Source organism: Schistocerca serialis, chromosome 7 (genome assembly GCF_023864345.2).
Source record: "Schistocerca serialis cubense isolate TAMUIC-IGC-003099 chromosome 7, iqSchSeri2.2, whole genome shotgun sequence".
NCBI classification, from domain to species: domain Eukaryota; kingdom Metazoa; phylum Arthropoda; class Insecta; order Orthoptera; family Acrididae; genus Schistocerca; species Schistocerca serialis.
This window is the reverse complement of record NC_064644.1, coordinates 404421095-404441745: the sequence shown is the minus strand read 5'-3', so window position 1 is coordinate 404441745 and position 20651 is coordinate 404421095.

Genomic DNA, 20651 nt, shown 5'->3' with positions numbered 1-20651 from the left:
TTCACTTGCAAGGGAATTTGTCAAGAGGTGATTGGAACTATGATGCTGATATGAAGCTGTGATCATTATGACCGAAAGCAATATTATCTTCAAGATAGCAGTAGAGAGGAGGAGCCAAAGGCACCAGGCATTACGGAGTGTGTAGATGCAATTAGGGAAGGAGAAGATGCTATGCGATGACGACGACCGGTTATCAGGATAGATATACGAACGACCAAGTGCTGTGATGAGGCATCATTGGCAGAAAGATTTTGTAGGTACTCTGTCCCAAAAAGGTGAATATAGATACAGTGGGACTGATAGAACTGAACGCAAGGCAGCGTGATGACTGTGCTTGCAGAGTCTAAAAGTATGTTTATAGAGTAAGGAGATGAGAGTTATAATTCTCTGCGTCTGTGAGCGCCGAGACCATCAGTATAGAGAAGTTGTGATTAATTTACCCATACACACTAGGGAGCGCCAGAACCGCTAAGTATAGTGGAGTTGAGAGATTAGGAGAAGATTAGGAATCCTCAATGGCGATAAACGTAGGGTTTGCAGAGGATTTTCGGATTCTGTCGCATAAGTAGAGGAGAGAAGCTTACGTATCACAGTATTCAGATCGGGATGCGAACCATTAGATAATGTCGAGAGAAGCAGTCCTTAATTTCTAAGATCTTAGATACTGGATCGCACCTATTCCACACTGCAACCATCCTCCCCTCGGCCACAAAAAAGTTTTCAAAACTTTTGTTGAAACTTACAATAATAAATCATTTTTTACAAAATACTGCTCTGAAATGCAGGTTTTTAAACCGTAAGTTCTTATAATCAGAACAACAAAACAATAATATTTCATGGAAGCATAGTATACCGACGCTCGTGCTAAAGCACTGCGTACGTTATTCATTTCTCATTGATAGATATAAAACGAAACGTTGCCACGCTGCTAGATCCCTGACGTTGCTGGCAGTCGCAAACAAAAGGTGATATGTACCGATAATAGCTTCGGAACGAAGCTAAATTTATCTTACGTATACTGTACACACACGCACACACACACACACACACACACACACACACAGTACCTCACCCCACGCCACTGCCAATCCTATCACGTCGGTCATTCTTTGTCGCATTCACTGGTACCAGAGCACCGGTAAATTATAATTGCCTGTATTATTTTTAATATCCGATTCCGAATTTTTCCTGTGTGTTTAAAAAATATTCCCCCGGGATGCGCCGGAACGCTGTTCTGGTATCTCTCGGGGAATATTTTTTCCGGCCGATTCAAGCCATCGAGTGAAGTCAATATTTAATGGATGTTAGTTGAGTAAAGAGTGTGAAGTTTGAAGAAACTTTTTGTGTGTGAAAAGAGTTTGTTACAGTCGAATGATCACAGAGAAACTGGACCACAAGCTATGAGAACAACCAAAGACATATATTGCTGAAAGACCATGGTTCAAATGGTTCAAATGGCTCTGAGCACTATGGGACTTAACATCTGTGGTCATCAGTCCCCTAGAACTTAGAACTACTTAAACCTAACCAACCTAAGGACATCACACACATCCATGCCCGAGGCAGGATTCGAACCTGCGACCGTAGCGGTCACGCGGTTCCAGACTGTAGCGCCTAGAACCGCACGGCCACACCGGCCGGCTGAAAGACCATGAAAACTAATAAACAATGAGTAGTGTGGAACTATATGATAATTATGGGCAACGTGATCTACGGAAAGCATGTGGAGGCGATGTAAACGATAAGTAGCTTAGTTGATAACAGTAAAACATGAGAGTAAGTCAAGAGTAAGCATAACAGTTTATTTTCAAATTAAAATTTTCTTTCTGCTACTGCGAGAAATATGTGGAACTATGCTATAAATGAGAGGTGAAACGGAAAAGGTATCGGAGAAGAAGTAAGATGTGAAGTTGCAAGGTGTAACGAAAATGTATATTTCGGTGACAACTGTGTGATGATGTACAACTGGTTATACAAATTGGCAAGGATCGAAGTAAACTAAGAGTCAAAGAGATGGAAACAGGAAAGCGTGAGATTGACTTGGCGAAGTCTATACTGTACAAATTAAGGACAATCCAGAAATGACAGGCGATGTGGAACAGGGAGTGAAAGAAGTATCAGCACATTTCCTTTTGTAGCATGATAGACATGCTGATGCACTATGCATGACTGGGACCAGTTATAATATAAATAAGAGAGTTGGGGAACATGACCTGATATAGCTATGGGAGTGGTGTAAATTGGTTGAATGGAAAAGAGGTGAGCTCATGAGACTATGAAAGTGATGGGATGCTAATGGTAGTTGTTGAACATTAATGTGTCTATGAAAGAGTGTGAGTGAGTGAAAGTAGATATTAATTGTCAACGACAAGAAAGTCGGGGCTACAGAGTGATATGTAACGTCAAATTAACAGAATGCTACCAGTTAGTCTTTGATTTCTAATGTAAAATCCAGGATTAGTAAAGAATATGTAATGCAGAGATTTTTTTGTGAAGTGATTTTATTTGATGAAAGATAACTTTTAAGAAAGTAGAAAAACAATTCTTATTGAATAGTTAGGTTAGTGATATGTATAAATGTATATAGCGTAAGTGTCGCTCAATTTGTTCCTTTCGAACGCCTTACAGTCCAGAATCAGGCGATATCGCCGTGAGCATTGAGGCAATCATAGCATTGTCGCGCCAGGTTGAAGATACCTGTTTTGTAAAACACGTGTCCTGCTGAGTGAAAAAGTCCGGAATTGTTGCTGCACATTCTCGTCCAACAGAAACCGTCGACCCTTGAAGGCCTTTTTTTAAGGGACAGAAGGCGTGATAATCTGATAGGGATATATCGGGACTTTAGGGAGGATGCTCGTTTATCTCCCACTTGTCTGTAATGTATGAGACTGGCCTCGCAGAGCGACTGGCGTCTTGTGTTTAACCGTGGCCAGCACAGAATTTGGCGCACCATTCCACAATGGTGGTTTTCGACAGACGTGCTGTACCATATACATTCTTCATTCTCTGATGGATGTTCACTGGTGTTTGTTCATCGAGAGCCAAGAAAAGAATAACTGCACATTGGTCCTGTTTGGACGCATTTGGTAATAACGTCGCTGCAGTTCAAGTTTTCGCATTTACTGCACTCACATTCGAAAAACACCCACGTCACACTGATCCTGGCTTTCATGTCGGTGCTTATATACCCACCTCCGAATCACACGTTGCAACACCGCCTTCTAGCGGAAACTTTTTGATCGCCACGGATATTAAGAGGCATAAGTGGTAATTATGGTTCTGAAAGTAACTGCAGGAATTTGGAGTGGTAGGTTGCATGGGTGCCCTGACACACAAGAAAAGCCAGTTGGGCAGCGCAGAAGGTCACGAGGCAGGAAAACCAGTTGGACCAATTGAAATGAGAGCTGTAGCCCACAGCACTCGACAGCAACACGGGGGACATGGGCTGATGGCCTCAGTGAAAGCAAGAGTACGCTGGAGTCCATGTGAGGGCACACCCTAGTACTTCCCTGAAGAGCGGGGCGTGGCGCCGAGGTATCTGGCTTAAACATTTTTGTGGTGGGAACTGGAGGCACTTACCGACCGTCAGACAAGTAGCGGCAGAGACAGTGGCTGGCTCAGTTTCGAGCGCGCCTCCTGACATCAGACCGGCATGAGGGTGGCGAGTCGATTGGAGAACTACGACGTACCGCGTGAACAAGAAAGAGAGTAAAGAACGCAGTATACACTATGTGATCGAAAGTATCCGGACATTCCCATACATATGTTTTTCATATCAGGTGCATTGTGCTGCAACCTACTGCCAGGTAGAGACAGCATCGTGAGAAAGCAGAATGTGGCGCTCCGCGGAACTGACGGACTTCGGATGTGGTCAGGTGGTTGGGTGTCGCTTGTGTCATACGTCTGTACGCGAGATTACCACACTCCTAAACATCCCTAGGTTCGCTGTTCCCGATGTGACAGTGAAGTGGAAACGTCAAGGGACACGCACAGCAAAAAAGCGTACAGCTCGACCTCGTCTGTTGACTGACAGTGACCGCTGAAAGTTGAAGAGGGTCGTAATGTGTTAGGCAGATATCTATCCAGACCATCACACAGGAATTCCAAACTGCATCAGGATCCACTGCAAGTACTATGACAGTTAGGCGGGAGGTGAGAAAACTTGCATTTCATGGACGAGCGGCTGCTCATAAGCCACTCATCACGCCGGTAAATCCCAAACGATGCCGCGCTTGGTGTAAGGAGCGTAAACATTGAACGATTGAACAGTGGAAAAACGTTGTGTGGAGTCACGAATCACGGTACACAACGTGGCGATCTGATGGCAGGGTGTAGGTATGGCGAATGCTCGGTGAACGTCATCTGCCAGCGAGTGTAGTGCCAAAAGTAAAATTTGGAGGCGGTTGTGTAATGGTGTGGTCGTGTTTTTTATGGAGAAGGCTTGCACCCCTTGATGTTTTGCGTGACACTATCACAGCACAGGCCTACACTGATGTTTTAAGCACCTTCTTGCTTCCCACTGTTGAGGAGCAATTCGGGGATGGCGATTACACCTTTCAACATGACCGAGCACCTATTCTGGTGGAGTGGTTACACCAAAATAACACCCCTGTAATGGATTGGCCTGCACAGAGTCCTGACCTGAATCCTATAGAACACCTTTGGGATTTTTTTGGAACTCCGACTTCGTGCCAGGCCTGACCGACCGACATCGATAACTCTCCTCAGTGCAGCACTCCGTGAAGAATGGGTTGGTATTCCCCAGGAAACCTCCCATCACCTGATTGAATGTATGAAAGCGAGAGTGGAAGCTGTCATCAAGGCCAAGGGTAGACCAACACCATATTTTCAGCCAGGTGTCCGGATACTTTTAATCACATAGTGTATATTAAATGGACAGTGCGTTGTGACCAAGTGGTACCCACGGCAAGACAGGAAGGCGACACGACTCCATTTTGCCTGAATGTCAATATCCACTGGATGTGTGAAGAAGTCAGTTGATCATGTTGAGGTAGTTGTAAGATGAATATTTTTTTCCTGATGAGAACGACGACGGTGTGCCATTATTCAAAGGTAATGGCAATGTATGAACGGTAGTAAACTTTTATCTTCTCGTAAATACAACGATTTTTCTAGTGTAGACATTACAAACAACAGTATTGCATGGTGTAATACATATATTTCTCCTCAAGAGACGAATATCGAGTATACGTCGTGATGTATCAACTATACTCACCATGAAACCAGTCAACTTGCCAGTAGAATGCCTTTCCTCTAACCAAACAGAATATGGTAATTGCAGTCTTATCCCTTCCCACAACCAGTCAACTTGCCAGTAGAATGCCTTTCCTCTAACCAAACAGAATATGGTAATTGCAGTCTTATCCCTTCCCACAACCATGATGCAAATGAGCCATGGAGGAAAGCAGCCATTACAACCTGAGACACCACCACCAACCCAGATGGACTTTGTCCTGTTACCATCCACTGTGAGTCACTCAGCGGTTCAGACGACGCAGAAAATGAGCTTGGACGTTAGCAATCGAAGTTTTCCTCATGTGCCATGTAAAGTGTCAGTGTATGTAGAGTGTAACCCAGTGTGATGACAATGACAGCACGGATTTGCATTTAGACAGAAAAACAAAATTATACAGGTAACTCACAGAAAGGCAACTAATGTGTTATACGTTAATCTTTCTTTTGCAACGGACATTTTCTATACATTATCTTTTTTTGGATAACGTACTGTAACTGTATGTTGCGTCTTTAAACTATATACGAGGGCTATCCACAAAGTACATTACGTTTTGGAATTAAAAATAAATGAAGTATTGGCAAATTTTTTTATTATATACAGATGAAAGCCACACTTAAATACTACTTTTCTACATAGTTGCCATTTAAATTAAGGCACTTATCGTAGCGATGGACGAGCTTGGAAATTCCTTCGTCGTAAAATTCGGCCGCCTGCGCCTTCAACCACGTAGTTACCTCTTCTTGACGCTGTGCGTCGTCATCAAAACGCTGCATAGCCAACCACATCTTCATTGCTGGGAATAAGTGGAAGTCGCTCGGTGCCAGGTCGGGATTGTACGGCGGATGAGGAAACAACTCCCACTTAAAAGATTCGAGAACTTCACGAGTGGCATTTGCCGTGTGAGCCCGGGCGTTGTCGTGAATCAGCAAGATCTTTGAGTCCAACTTTCCCCTGCGCCTGTTTTGTATTGCTCTTCTGAGGTTGTGCAGAGTTTGGCAATACCTTTGAGAATTTATTGTAGTGCCTCTTTCCAGTAAATTCACAAAAATCACATCTTTTATGTCTCAAAAGAAGAAGTGACCACGTGGTTGAAGGCGCAGGAGGCCGAATTTTACAACGAAGGAATTTCCAAGCTCGTCCATCGCTACGATACGTGCCTTAATTTAAATGGCAACTATGTAGAAAAGTAGTGTTTAAGTGTGGCTTTCATCTGCATATAATAAAAAAATTTCCAATACTTTATTTGTTTTTTATTCCAAAACGAAATGTACTTGGTGGATAGCCCTCGTACATTTGTAAAAATGTGTAATCAATGACAATTTTAGGAGATGTGAGAGATTTTAGTTGCTATTTAGCTTATTGTTTTCGGGATGATCAATTATTCATATATAGAGACACAAGCAAAATATACTACGATGAAATGTAATAAATTCTGGGATTGGCTGCAATTAAGTACTGAAATGAATTCAACGACAAGTGAAAATTTGTGCCAGACCGGATTCGAATACTGATTTCCCGCCTTACAGGAATGGTCATCTTAACCTCTTCAGCCATCCGAGCACACTTTTCGTCCGACTCAAATTCCCAACCTGCGCACACTACTCACATAGCACCCCTGTCCACCATGCTCATTCCTCGCCGCATCGTGCTGGATTCCTGCAAAGAGGTCAGGAGAGAGCTTGCATCTGACTAGAAATGATCCTCATGCCCATCAAGCCGTATGTGTGTGTGGTGTCTGTTCTTTCGCAGATGTCCAGAAGAACAGACACTACACACATACAGGCATGTTTTAATGAAATTTCTTTCATTTCAGGTTAGGGATACTAAGAATAATCTGTTGTAGGGATTAGACGTCTTGCTGTTCTTGTTAATGCACATTTCACAAAGAATTTTCGTAAGTTGTGACGATGGTACTTACAGACAAATCAATTAAGTTAATGAGTCAATAAATAATAATGACCAGTGAAAATAACAGAACAACTTTATAGAAAGATATAGGTTTCAGTTTCAAGATCAACGTCGAGTTTTTTTTTTAATATTTTGATATCTCTTCGTATGTCGTGCGTTCTTCGGTTGATTTCATCTCCTTACATTCTTATTGCAATTAGCGTAACATTGGTGTATCTGGCATAGTAAGCGGTCGACTGGCTTTTGCCGATAGTTTTTTGTCCTGCGATCCGCGATGGGGGTGGGGATGGGGGCGGAGGGATGGGAAGAGGGCTAGAGGAATATTCGGCGATCTTCCTGTTTGGAAAAATGCTGGACGGATCTGAGGACGTGGGATGAGAAGGCTGGCATCAGCAAGGACGCAAGATGTTGCAAGGACGTCGGCCTGATAAAACTGAGCCTCCAGTGGCGCCCCGCCGGCTGAAGGGACGTCTCAAGTCTCTGCTCGATAAACACCGTGATGCTTAGGAGAGCGGCGCCAGAGTATTCAGGGCAGACAACATTTTCTCCAGAGTATCGTGGAAGCATACGGAGCTTAAAGTTACATGTTTGGCTTTTAACTTTATTCCTGTAAGATCGGCACTCAACGCCTGCCTGGGAAGGTGGAGGAGTCAGTTTTGGCTCGTGCACCTGCTTCAGGAGGGCGACCGTTCGATTGGTTCCTCTGTGGTCACGAATCTGGTGGGAGTTAATTCTTGTTGTCACTTCCTTTTATTGGGAGCTGCGTCTCGCACGACTCGTCCTGGGGACGGAAAGGACACACTGCTCCAAGTTCTGATGGAGAGCCATGGAAAGCGAAACTTATTCTTTCTGATTTCAGATTCCATAAGCGGCATTCCGTGTTTCTGTACCAGAAATCAGCGAGACAGCTGAGGTAAGAACAGCGTGCAATGTGAAGTTTAGAGCCAGTACCGAGTTTCAGAGAGAGCATTAGGGAACGATTGACTAGAACGGGGAAAGAAATACAGTAGAAAAAGAATGGGTAGCGCTGAGAGATGAAACAGTAAAGGCAGCAGAGGGTCAAGTAGGTAGAAAGACGAGGGCTAGTAGAAATCCTTGGGTAACAGAAGAGATATTGAACTTAACTGATGAATGCAGTAAATGAAGTAGGCAAAAAGGAATACAAACGTCTCAAAAATGAGATCGTCAGGAAGTGCAAAATGACGAAGCAGGGATGACTAAAGGACAAATGTAAGGATGTTGCGGCATATATCACTAGCGGTAAGATAGATACTGCTTATAGGAAAATTAAAGGAGACCTTTGGAGAAAAGAGAACCACTTGTATGAATATCAAGAGCTCAGATGGAAACCCAGTTCTAAACAAAGAAGGGAAAGCAGAAAGGTGGAAGGAGTATTTAGAGAGTCTATACAAGGGCGATGTAATTGAGGGCGATATTATTGAAATGGAAGAGGACGTAGACGAAGATGAAATGGGAGATATGATATGTAATACGTGAAGAATTTGGCAGAGCACTGAAAGACCTGAGTCGAAACAAGGCCCCTGGAGTAGACAGCATTCCACTAGAACGACTGATAGCCTTGGGAGAACCATCCCTGACAAAACTCTACCATCTGGTGATCAAGATGTATGAGACAGGCGAATTACCCTCAGACTTCAAGAAGAATACAATAATTCCAATACCAAAGAAAACAGGTGTTGACAGCTGTAACAATTATCGAACTATCAATGTAATGAGTCACGTCTGCAAAATACTAAAACGAATTCTTTACAGACGAATGGAAAAACTGGCAGAAGTCGACTTCGGGGAGGATCAGTTTAGCAATAACTTTATCTTGGAGCGCTTCCATTTGGTCTGTGTTTGCATAGAAAAACAACAGTATCAGAAACTGACTCCACCTTGATGCAAAAGACCTTGTTATTTGTTACTTGTTTATTTTCCCAAACTAGTTTCGGCGACAAATATCACCATCGTCAGTGGTCTTTTTTATCTAAAACATTCAGAAAATACTTATACAACCACAGTGACACAATTACCTTTTTACTATTCGTTTTTTGTAGTATAGTTTTCTATGGATACTTTCATACTACCTTATTTATTGTACGTTACAGCATGTTTCTTATAGTTATTTCACTGTTTGCGACATATTTTCTGTGCTTTTTTTTCTGTTGCCGTTTTTTCTCAGCGAACATCATGTCATCTGCAACTGTGTTAGCGGCTGTTAGTAAACAAAATACTAAAACGTGAAACTTCGTATGCCAGCAATATACACTTGCGGGTGCTGTAGTGTTCTGGAATCCAGTTATTTGGTGTGTACTGGGCTGTTACTTCGTGTACTCACATTCGTTGGATGGTATTTAGCTGATTCTCGACACAGAAAAACAAACTTTCGCACTTTGTTTATGATCAAGAGTATTACGCCATCTTGCTGTTCGCGTGTGTCGCGAGAGGTATGTCGCATGTTGCAAGAAGGCTATGAAAACTGTAGCGCGAATTACGACGACTTCTGTTCCTTATTTATGTCTCTGTGTGGGACGTGGAAGTGGTTCTTTCGCGTGTGTGTGCTTTCTGTTCTGTGTCCTTCGTCAGTTCTCTCAGGGCTGTAAAGACTGTGTTGTTGCAACGTGTTGTGTTTTCGTTTATTGCATTTCTCCCTCACCTATAGCCTTAACATTGCAGCAATTTTCTTCTGTTGTTAGTTGTCGGTATAGACTGTTTCTCAGAACGCTGTACGTACAAAGTACAAAGTACGCGCACAGCGTTCGGAACAGCCGCGGCTAGAAGAAAACGCCACAGCCCTTGCTATTGGTCGGCGCACACTACGGACAGAGTGCCAGGCGCCGCGCGGACCGCACACGGAACGCCTAGCAAAAATGGTTCAATTGGCTCTGAGCACTATGGGACTTAACATCCGAGATCATCAGTCCCCTAGAACTTAGAACTACTTAAACCTAACTAACCTAAGTACATCACACACACCCATGCGCGAGGCAGGATTCGAACCTGCGACCGTAGCGGTCGCGCGGTTCCAGACTGAAGCGCATAGAACCGCTTGGCCACACCGGCCGGCAACGCCTAGCACAACGTAGGCATAAATACCGGACTCGTTCCTCACTGGAATCAGTATCAGACAGCACCTGAAGAAGACTACGAGTCATGCAGCTGAAATATCGTGCAGGAAACACGCGGATAACCGGCAGAAACCCGATTAATGAACATGACAACGCCTCGCCGGGAAAGCCTGAAGAATTAAATAACAAGGTGTTTTGCATAAAGACGGAATCAATTTCTGATATTGTTGTGGATCAGTTTAGATTTCGCAGAAATGTTGGAACACGTGAGGCAATACTGACCCTACGACTCATCTTAGAAAATAGATTAAGGAAAGGCAAACCTACGTTTCTAGCATTTGTAGACTTCGAAAAGGCTTTTGACAACTGGAATACTCTCTTTCAAATTCTGAAGGTGGCAGGGATCAAATACAAGGAGCGTAAGCTATTTAAAATTTGTACAGAAACCAGATGACAGTTGAAAGATTTGAGGGGCATGAAAGGGAAGCAGTGGTTGGGAAAGGAGTGAGACAAGGTTGCAGCCTATTCCCTGTGTTATTCAATCTGTATATTGAACAAGGCGTAAAGGAAGCAAAAGAAAAATTTGGAGTAGGAATTAAAATCCATGGAGAAGAAATAAAAACTTTGAGGTTTGCCGTTGACATTTTAATTCAGTCAGAGACAGCAAAGGACCTGGAAGAGCTGTCTTGAAAGGAGGATATAAGATGAACATCAACAAAAGCAAAACAAGGATAAAGGAATATAGCCGAATTAAATCATGCGATGCCGAGGGAATTAGATTAGGAAATGAGACACTAAAAGTAGTAGATGAGTTTTGCTATTTGGGGGGGGGGGGGGCAAAATAACTGCTGATGGTCGAAATAGAGAGAATATAAAATGTAGACTGGCAATGGCAAGGAAAGTGTTTCTGAAAAAGAGAAATTTCTTAACATCGAGTATAGATTTAAGTGTCAGGAAGTCTTTTCTGAAAGTATTTGTGTGGAGTGTAGCCACGTATGGAAGTGAAACATGGACGATAGCTAGTTTAGCCAAGAAGAGCTTAGAAGCTTTCGAAATGTGTTGCTACAGAAGAATGCTGAAGAATTAGATGGGTAGATCACGTAACTAATGAGGAGGTACTGAATAGAACTGGGGAGAAGAGGAATTTGTGGCACAACTTGTCTAGAAGAAGTGATCGATTAATAGGACACGTTCTGAGGCATCAAGGCATCACCAATTTAGTATTGGAGGACAGAGTGGTGGGTAAAAATCGTAGAGGGAGACCAAGAGATGAATACACTAAGCAGAATTAGAAGGATGTAGGTTGCAGTAGTTACTTGGAGATGAAGAAGCCTTCTCAGGATAGAGTTGCATGGAGGGCTGTATCAAACCAGTCTCTGGACTGAAGACCACAACAACAACAAAGTAGCTGGACGGTTAGATTTCAGGTTAAGCATCGTGAGGGTTAGAGCAATAGTAACATGACTTTGCGCGGACCACCATGTTAGAAGTGCAGTTAATGATCTTTTGGAATTTCCTTCTTGTATTTCTTGAGTCGAGTAATCATTCATCTTAATAAAGTCATGGGAACTCGTATCGTTGACCCAGCCGCGTGGAGGGGCCGCGCGGTTTAAGGCGTCATGTCTCGAATTGCGCGGCCCCTCCCGCCAGAGGTTCGTGTCCTCCGTCGGACATGGGTGTGTGTGTTGTTACTATCATAAGTTAGTTTGAGTAGTGTGTAAGACTAGGGACCTATGAACTGAGCAGTTTGGTCCCTATGAAATTCACACACATTTGAACATTTTTGTTTACCTAAGAGCGAGGTAACTGCATTTATTTTGTTAACCGTAACCACTTCTATCTTTCCTTCACCCTTTCCCGATGAATACGAGTTAAACGTTATTCATTAATGAGGCTGTATAATTTCTTATGTTAATGAGTCCAATCCAGTTCAAGCATATGAGATGCTTGTTTTGTATATTTTCTTGTGTTTTCATGAATAAATCTGTGTTTCTGAACGCATAGCTTTCATGTAGTAGAGTACACATTTTAGGCGTTGTACTATGCGGACCAACCTCCATAACTTAGCTCTTGCGTTCACTTCTTTAATAACCAGTAGGTTCATAGGCGCTTCCTGCGCCTAAGGCTCACCGTGTCAGGGAACATTACAACTTCGTTTCGTCAGCGAACGGAGTCCCCACGTAACCAACGCCAGTCGTAATACCGGGGAAAAGGGACCTACAGTTTAACGTGGAATTCGAACCATGTGTCGTTTCCAGCGAATCTTCACATCACTGAGAGTTGAAGACCATGTTAAACACAGGCTGTAATGCAGGGTTTTAAAAAATGATTGAAGCTTTTTTACAGATTTGTTGCAGCTGTATTATTTGACATATTTTATCAAGGCTTTGCATTCACATAGAAAATCTCAAAAATATTTTTTTTTCATGTTACAAGAGCTCCATATGTGTCCCCTACTGATTCTGCAGATATCAAGTTGATAATCAAGCATTTCCCACGTCTGGTGCAGTAGGTCCCTATAATTGTGTTCACAATGACTGTTGATGCGAGGTCGCTGTTCTGGTAGGTTTTTTTGGCAGACGAGTGGTAAACATTGGACCTTTCACACAAGGCAACACAAAATAGAAAAATAAGCTTGGGGCTTGGTCGGGACAGCGCGGAGGTCATGACGTGAATTTCTGATCACCACGGCCAGTCCATCGGTTTATCAATTTCCTGTTTAATAATTCACAAATAAAGTGTGGTGGAGCACCATCCCGTCGGTAGATGAACTGCTCACTCACGGTCTCCAATTGTTGCATGAGCCGATTTTCGAGGACGTCCAGCTACACGTGTCCTGTAAAGGCTTTTTTGCAGTAGAAAAGAGGACCGCAAGCTTTTGACAGGGAGTTTTTACAGAACATGGAGTTGGTAGTTACACTGCCGAGCAAAGTTTCGAGGGATGGAAAATACGCGCCCGAACGCAAAGAGAGCTTCACAGCAAAGTTAAACGTAGTGGAAACCTCATAGGCAACCAAGGTAAACGAAGCCAGTAGTAGCATAAAGAGGGCCAAGCGCAAAGTATTCAAGGATCTCTAAAGTAAAATTCTATCTATTGACTTAACAGAAAATCCTAAGAAGCAGTGGTCTTATGTTACGTCAGTAAACGGATAGACGCAATTTGTCCAGATGTTCTGTGACGATAATTCCCACCAAACGGAGGATGACACAGCAAATGCCGAAATACAAAATGTCTTTTGCCAAAGCTGTTTCACGGAGCAAGATCGCACTGTAGTTCATACTTTAAATACTCGCACGAACTACAACATGTCGGGTATTGAAGCAAGTGGCAAAGGGACAGTAAAAGCAACTGAAATCTCTCAACAGAGGAAAGACCACTGCGCCTGTCGGGATAGCAGCTCCATTCTACGCAGAGAATGCGAAATAACTCCCCCATCCTCTAGCAGCAGTGAACCGTAGGTCTCTGGAGAAGCGAAGGGTTCCTAATGATCGGTAAAAAAGCACCAAATAATTCCTGTTTTCAAAAATTGTCGCCGAACAGGCGCACAATACTATAGCTCTACATCTCTGACGCCAGTCTGTTGTAGAATTTTACAACATGTTTTATGCTGACATACACTATGTGATCAAAAGTATCCGAACACCTGGCTGAAAACGACCTACAATTTCGTGGAGCCCTCCATCGGTAATGCTGGAATTCAAAATGGTGTTGGCCCACCATTAGCCTTGATGACAGATTTCGCTCTCGCGGGCATACGTCCATTCAGGTGCTGGAAGCTTTCTTGGGAATGGCAGACCACTCTTTATGGAGTGCTTCACTGATGAGAGGTATCGATTTCGATCGGTGAGGCCTGCCGTGAAGTCGGCGTTCCAAAACATCCCAAAGGTGTGCTATAAGATTGAGGTCAGGATTCTACGCAGATCAGTCCGTTACAGGGATGTCATTGTCGTGTAACCACTCCGCCAGAGGCCGTGCATTACAAACAGGCGCTCGATTGTTGAAAGAAAGATGCAATGGCCGTCCCCGAATTGCTCTTCAACACTGGGAAGCAAGAAGGTGCTCTAAACATGAATGTACGAGTATGTCTGTGCCGTGATAGTGATACTCGAAACAACAAGGGGTGCAAGCCCCCTCCATGAAAAACACGACCACGCCAGAACACCATCGCCTCCGAATTTTACTGTTGACACTGCACACGCTGGCAGATGACGTTTACTTAGCATTCACCATACTCACACCCTGCCATCGGGTCGACACATTGTGCACCGAGATTCGTTACTCCACACAACGTTTTTCCACTGTTCAGTCGTCCAATGTTTACGCTGCTTACAGCAAGCGAGGCGTCGTTTGGCATTTACCGGCGTGATGTGTGGCTTACGAGCAGCCACTCGAACATGAAATCCTAGTTTTTCACCTCCCGCCGAAATGTCGTAGTACTTGCAGTGGATCCTGATGCAGTATGGAATTCGTGTGTGAAGGTCTGGATAGATGTCAGCCTATTACACATTACGACCCTCTTCAACTGTCGGCGGTCTCTGCCAGTCAACAGACGAGGTCGCCCTGTACGCTTTTGTGCTGTACGTGTCGCTTAACTTTTGCACTTCACTATCACATCGGAAACAGTGAACTAGGGATGTTTACGAGTGTGAAAATCTCGCGTACTGACGTATGACACAAGCGACACCCTATCACCTGACCACGTTCGAAGTCCTTGAGTTCCGCGAAGCGCCCCATTCTGCTCTCTCACGATGACTGACGACTACTGAGGTCGCTCATATAGAGTACCTGTCTGCAGGTGGCAGCACAATGCATCTAATATGAAAAACTTATGTTTTTGGATGTGCCCGGATACTTTTGATCACATAGTGCATTACGACATTTCTGGAGACCTCAGTTCTCTCAGGAGTGGACATGGGACCTCGAAACAACGATAGTGTGAAACCCAGCACTCTCTGTTCGTCCACGAGACACACGAGACTCAGAAAGCAGTAGACAAGGCGCCCAGGTGGATGCCGCGTTCCTCGACTTTCGGAAGGCGGTTGGTACAACTCCACAACTCCGCCTAATGGATAAAATAAGAGCGAAAGGAATATCAGACCAACTGCATCTCACTGTCGAGAGACACAAGTCGTCAGACGTAAAACTAACTTCTGGAATATCCAAAGGGAGTGTTACAGGTCCATTACTTTTCACAATATATGCAGATGACTTAGTGAATAACGTCGGAAGTTCCATGAAGCTTTTCGTGGATGATGCTGTTGTACACGTAAGAGTAGTGACGCTAGAAAATTGTCGCGAAATGCAGGAAGACATGCACAGGATCGCCGCTTGCTGCAGGGAGTGGCAATTGACTATAAACAAACAAATGTAACGTATTATGAATACGTGGACAGGAAGATCCTTTATCGTATGACTCCACGATTGCAGAACAATCACTGGAAGCAGTTACTTACTATAATATTTAGGAGTATTCGAACGGAGTGGTTTAAAGTGGAAGACCACAAAACTAAAATCAGCATAAACATATAACTTAACACAGTCTTGCAAGAAGTGGCAACAAATAGAAAAATATAGTTACGGTCAGCAGAAACTCTACAGCGCTAAGTAAATGACCAGTCTAAATTTGACAGCAGTGTACTATAGAGGTTAGGGTATGAAATATACCTATTTTCAATTTGGCGGTAAGTGCTTTATATTTAAAGTGGCGTCTGTAACCCAAAAGTCAGGTCTTTTCGTATTCATCTGGACTTTAGACCAAATTTCAGTTGAAGAACTAAATGATAAACAACAATGTACGCAAACGATTTAATAATCTCTGCTGGTTTTTTAAAAGCTGTGTTTACGGTTTTACGTTTGTAATAGAAGTCGCAGCTTATGGGAAAAAACTAAAAATCAGGAAATATGAAACGTAGTGTATAAAATGACAGAAATACAAGAGCGTCTTTCCCTTCTTAGCAGAAAACAGTTGGAATTTGTTTAGGCTTCCACAGCTTCTATGAGAAAATTGTAACAATATAGGAAATAAACTATCTGTGCTTTTCACTGCTGGCAGATATAGAAAATAATTCGAAAGTACAAAGTCTGAATTACTCAAGTACGCCCTGTTAAGTCATGTCAACCACAAACAACAGTTGTGTGTGATTCATTGCAGTACTGGCTGCGATGTAGCGGTAGAACTTTTCAAATGTGTTGGACAAAAAGAGAGACTGAAGGGCATCAGACTATGGTACTTGCCTTTAAAATTGAAGCTATATGTAAGGATGCATCGGAAAGGGAAGCGTTCGTTATTTTCTGGAGACGCCGTAAATTAAAGAATTTTCTTTAAGGGGGCAAAAGAATCTGTTCATAGATTAGAAGGCGGTAAAGCTTTTTAGAGGTTTCAGATTATTGCTGAGCAGGTACACTATGTGATCAAAAATATCCAGACACCCCCAAGAACATATGTTCTTCATATTAGGTGCATTGTGCTGCCACCTACTAACAGGTACTCCATATCAGTGATCTCAGTATTCATTAGACAACGTGAGGGAGCAGAATGGGGCACTCACCGACTTCGAACGTGGTCAGGTGATTGGGTGTCTCTTGTGTCATACCTCTGTTGGCTAGATTTCCACACTCCTAAACAGCCCCAGTTCATTGTTTCCGATGTGATAGGGAAGTGAAAACGTGAAGGGACACGTACAGCACAAAATCGCACAGGCCGACCTCGTCTGTTAACTGATGGAGACCGTCGACAGTTGAAGAGGGTCGTAACGTGTGATGGGCAGACATCTATCCAGACCATCACACAGGAATTCCAAACTGCAACAGGATCCACTGCAAGCACTATAATAGTTAGGCGGGAGGTGAGAAAACTTGGATTTCGTGGTCGAGCGGCAGCTCATAAGCCACACATCACGCCAGTAAATGCCAAACAACACCTCGCTTGGTGTAAGAAGCCTAAACAGTGGACGATTGAACAGGTTGTTGGAAAAAGGTTGTGTGGAGTGACGAATCACGGTACACAATGTGGCAATCAGGTAGCAGGGTGTGGGTATGGCAAATGTCCGGTGAACGTCATCTGCCTGCATGTGCAGTGCCAACAGTAAATTCCACTGGAATAGACATAGCACAGAATTTCAAAGCGCCTAAACAAATCCCTATTTGCAATGCGAATGTTGTCAGCGGTGATACACAAATAAAAAAGCTAGCATACACGCTTTCTTACATTCTGTAAGAACGTGTAATAAGTACTACTTGTGGTGTTGTAAGTAGGTTGTTTAGGTTTTTTTAATGGTTACGCCACGTAGCGCTCTGTATGAAAATCACTGGCTGTGCTGTGTGCAGTCTGTGGCTGGGTGGCATTGTTGGAATTTGCCATTGTAGTGTTGGGCAATTGGCTGTTAACAGCGCGTAGCGTTGTGCAGTTGGAGGTGAGCCGCCAGCAGTGGTGGATGTGGGAAGTGAGATGGCGCATTTTTGAGAGCCGATGATCTGGACAGAGACAGTAACTTTGGAAGACTGGATGTCATGAACTGATATATGTAATATGACTTTTGAACAATATTAAGGTAAGTACATTGGTTTTTCTCTATCAAAATCTTTCATTTGCTAACTATGCCTATCAGTAGTTAGTGCCTTCAGTAGTTAGAATCTTTTATTTAGCTGGCAGTAGTGGCGCTCGCTGTATTGCAGTAGCTTGAGCAACGAAGATTTTTGTGAGGTAAGTGATTTGTGAAAGGTATAGTTTAATGTTAGTCAGGGCCATTCTTTTGTAGGGATTATTGAAAGTCAGGTTCCGTTGCGCTAAAAATATTGTGTGTCAGTTTAGTGTTGATCAGAATAGGTAAAGAGCGAAATGTCTGAGTGCGTTCAGTTCTGCTCAGCTGTTTGAAAATCAAATAATGTAAGAGGTTTATCAGCACAGTAATTAATTAATTTTTCTAAGGGGACGTTTCATATGTCGACCCATAGCCGAGGATACCTCACTCGAATCTTCTGATTTTTTCTTGTAGTTTGTGTAATTAGTGTAGCTATTGTTTATTGCTAGCGCGTAATCATACAGAGAATTTCCTTTGTAGTTGTAGTTTTTCAATGTTGTACAGTAAAACAGTTGTGACATGCATGTAGATTTGCACCAAGTATTTCACAGCTGCGCTTGCAATTAGGTAGATATTATTTTCAGTGCTATGTTAATGTGTTTTCTTATTTTGCTCTTCAAATTGTGCTTTTCTGTGTTATCGTGTGAAATATTGTGACAATAATGGCGTGTGAAAAACGTAACACCAGGCTCCAAAGTAAAGTGCGAAAAAAATAATAGTGAAGACGAGAGTAGCTTATCAGCACCACTGTGTAATGAATTAACAGACATTCAATGTAGTAATTTGGTAATTGTGCACAGGGAAATGGAGCGGGCTGCAAATAATGACGTAGACAGTGAAACAAATAGTGAACAGGGAAGCATTATCGATCGATCGGTCGGCAACAGCTCGCCTCAGGAATCCGAAATGACAGGGTACAATCTCGCAAATACTGTAGATTCAGGTTTTGCGTCCTCACCGTTTTCTCAAATAAGTCAACATACATTTTCTGCTTTTCAAAATGCGAATATTGCCGGTTCAAATGCACTGCCGAATAGCACTAAGGAACGTGTTTCAGACACCAGTGCATTGTTATTACAGTTAATGCAACAAATGGGACAAAGTCTACAAAAGATAGACACAATGGAACAAAATCTTCAGAAGTTAGACACGATGGAACAAAATCAGAGACTAACACAGCAAAAGCTTCAAAAGTTAGACACATTGGAACAAAATCTTCAAAAGTTAGACACAATGGAACAACACCAGAGACAAACACAGCAAAAGCTTCAAAAGTTAGACACAATGGAACAAAATCTTCGGAAGTTAGACACCACGCTTGAACAAACACGTGAAGATTTAACTAATGAGTTACATAACATTGAATCGAAATGTCAAAAAGTCTAATGACGTAAAAACACAAATTTGTGAGCATTTTCAACCTATTTTTTCGCGGCATGAAAATGCATTACAGAATTACGAAGCAGCCATAAAAGAACTGCAAACTATTGTTCATGAAAATCATAAGACCTTGCAAGCTAAAACTGACTGACTTGCATCTACCGATTCGGTTACGCAACTTGCAAAAACTCAGGAAAACTTAAAGGACACAATAGATACGATTTCAACACAAATGGACACTCTGAAACTTGGTTCAGAAAAACACACAGAGGAAATAATTTCACTATCGGATAAAGTAGCCGAACTTTCAGATCAGTTCACTAACTTATCTACAAAGGTAGATGATGATCTGAATGACACTGAAGAGTATGAACAAATTAGAAAATTCAAACAAAATCAAAATCAAGTCAATACACAGTACAAAAGAGAAATCCGGGAAGTACAAGATCAGTTGGCACAAGTAATACAAGAATTACATATTTCAGAGGACACTCGCGCTCCAGTACAGGAGGAGGGACATAGAAATACGGAACAACCACAAAATATTAACACAGGACACTTCGGAAATTATAAAAGAAGTTGGCAAGGCGCATTGAATTTTGAGATGGAACCGCCGAAACGAAGTAACAATGAGCGATGTGCGACTCGCGGACATGATGATTTTGACTATAAGCTGTTCATTTTTACACATAAATTCAAAACATTTAAGAATTCTGGCAACGACATTCATCCACGAGCATGGCTTCATCAATTCTCTCATTGTTTTCCTCCCAACTGGTAATTGCAGCACAGGTTAGAATTTATGTGTGGCTACTTAGAGAATGAACCAGCTGTAAGAATGCGATCGGTCATTCACGATTGCCACAGTGAAGGAGAATTTTATCATGCCTTTCTCTCAGCATAATGGTCTCAAGCTACACAAGACCGAGTAAAACATAGCATCATAATGATGAAACATTTCGAACAATCTGAATTCTCCAGTCTTTTGAAATATTTTGAAGACATGTTGCACAAGAATCAGTACCTGTGAAACCCATACAGCCCCTCAGAACTCATCTGCATTTGCTTAATCAAATTACCTGAACATTTACGACATATTATTTTGGCAGGACGTTGCAAAGACGACGTTGAAGCTTTTCAGGGACTCTTACAAGAACTAGAAATTGACACTGACAATTGCAGAACGCGAAAACAGGAACACAACAATTACAGGTCACATCCGTCGCAATTCCGCGATGAAAGAAACAATAACTGGACACGACAAGGCTATTCTCACAACACAAATCGTGACCAAAACAGACACCACCCATATGACAACCATTGACAGAGTAGTAATAATTACAGGGAAAGATCACATCTCCGCAGTAGTGACTATGACAGAGACAATCAGAGAAACAGACAATATGGGAACCAAAATAATTATTATCAAGGGAGACAGAATAACTTTAGACGCA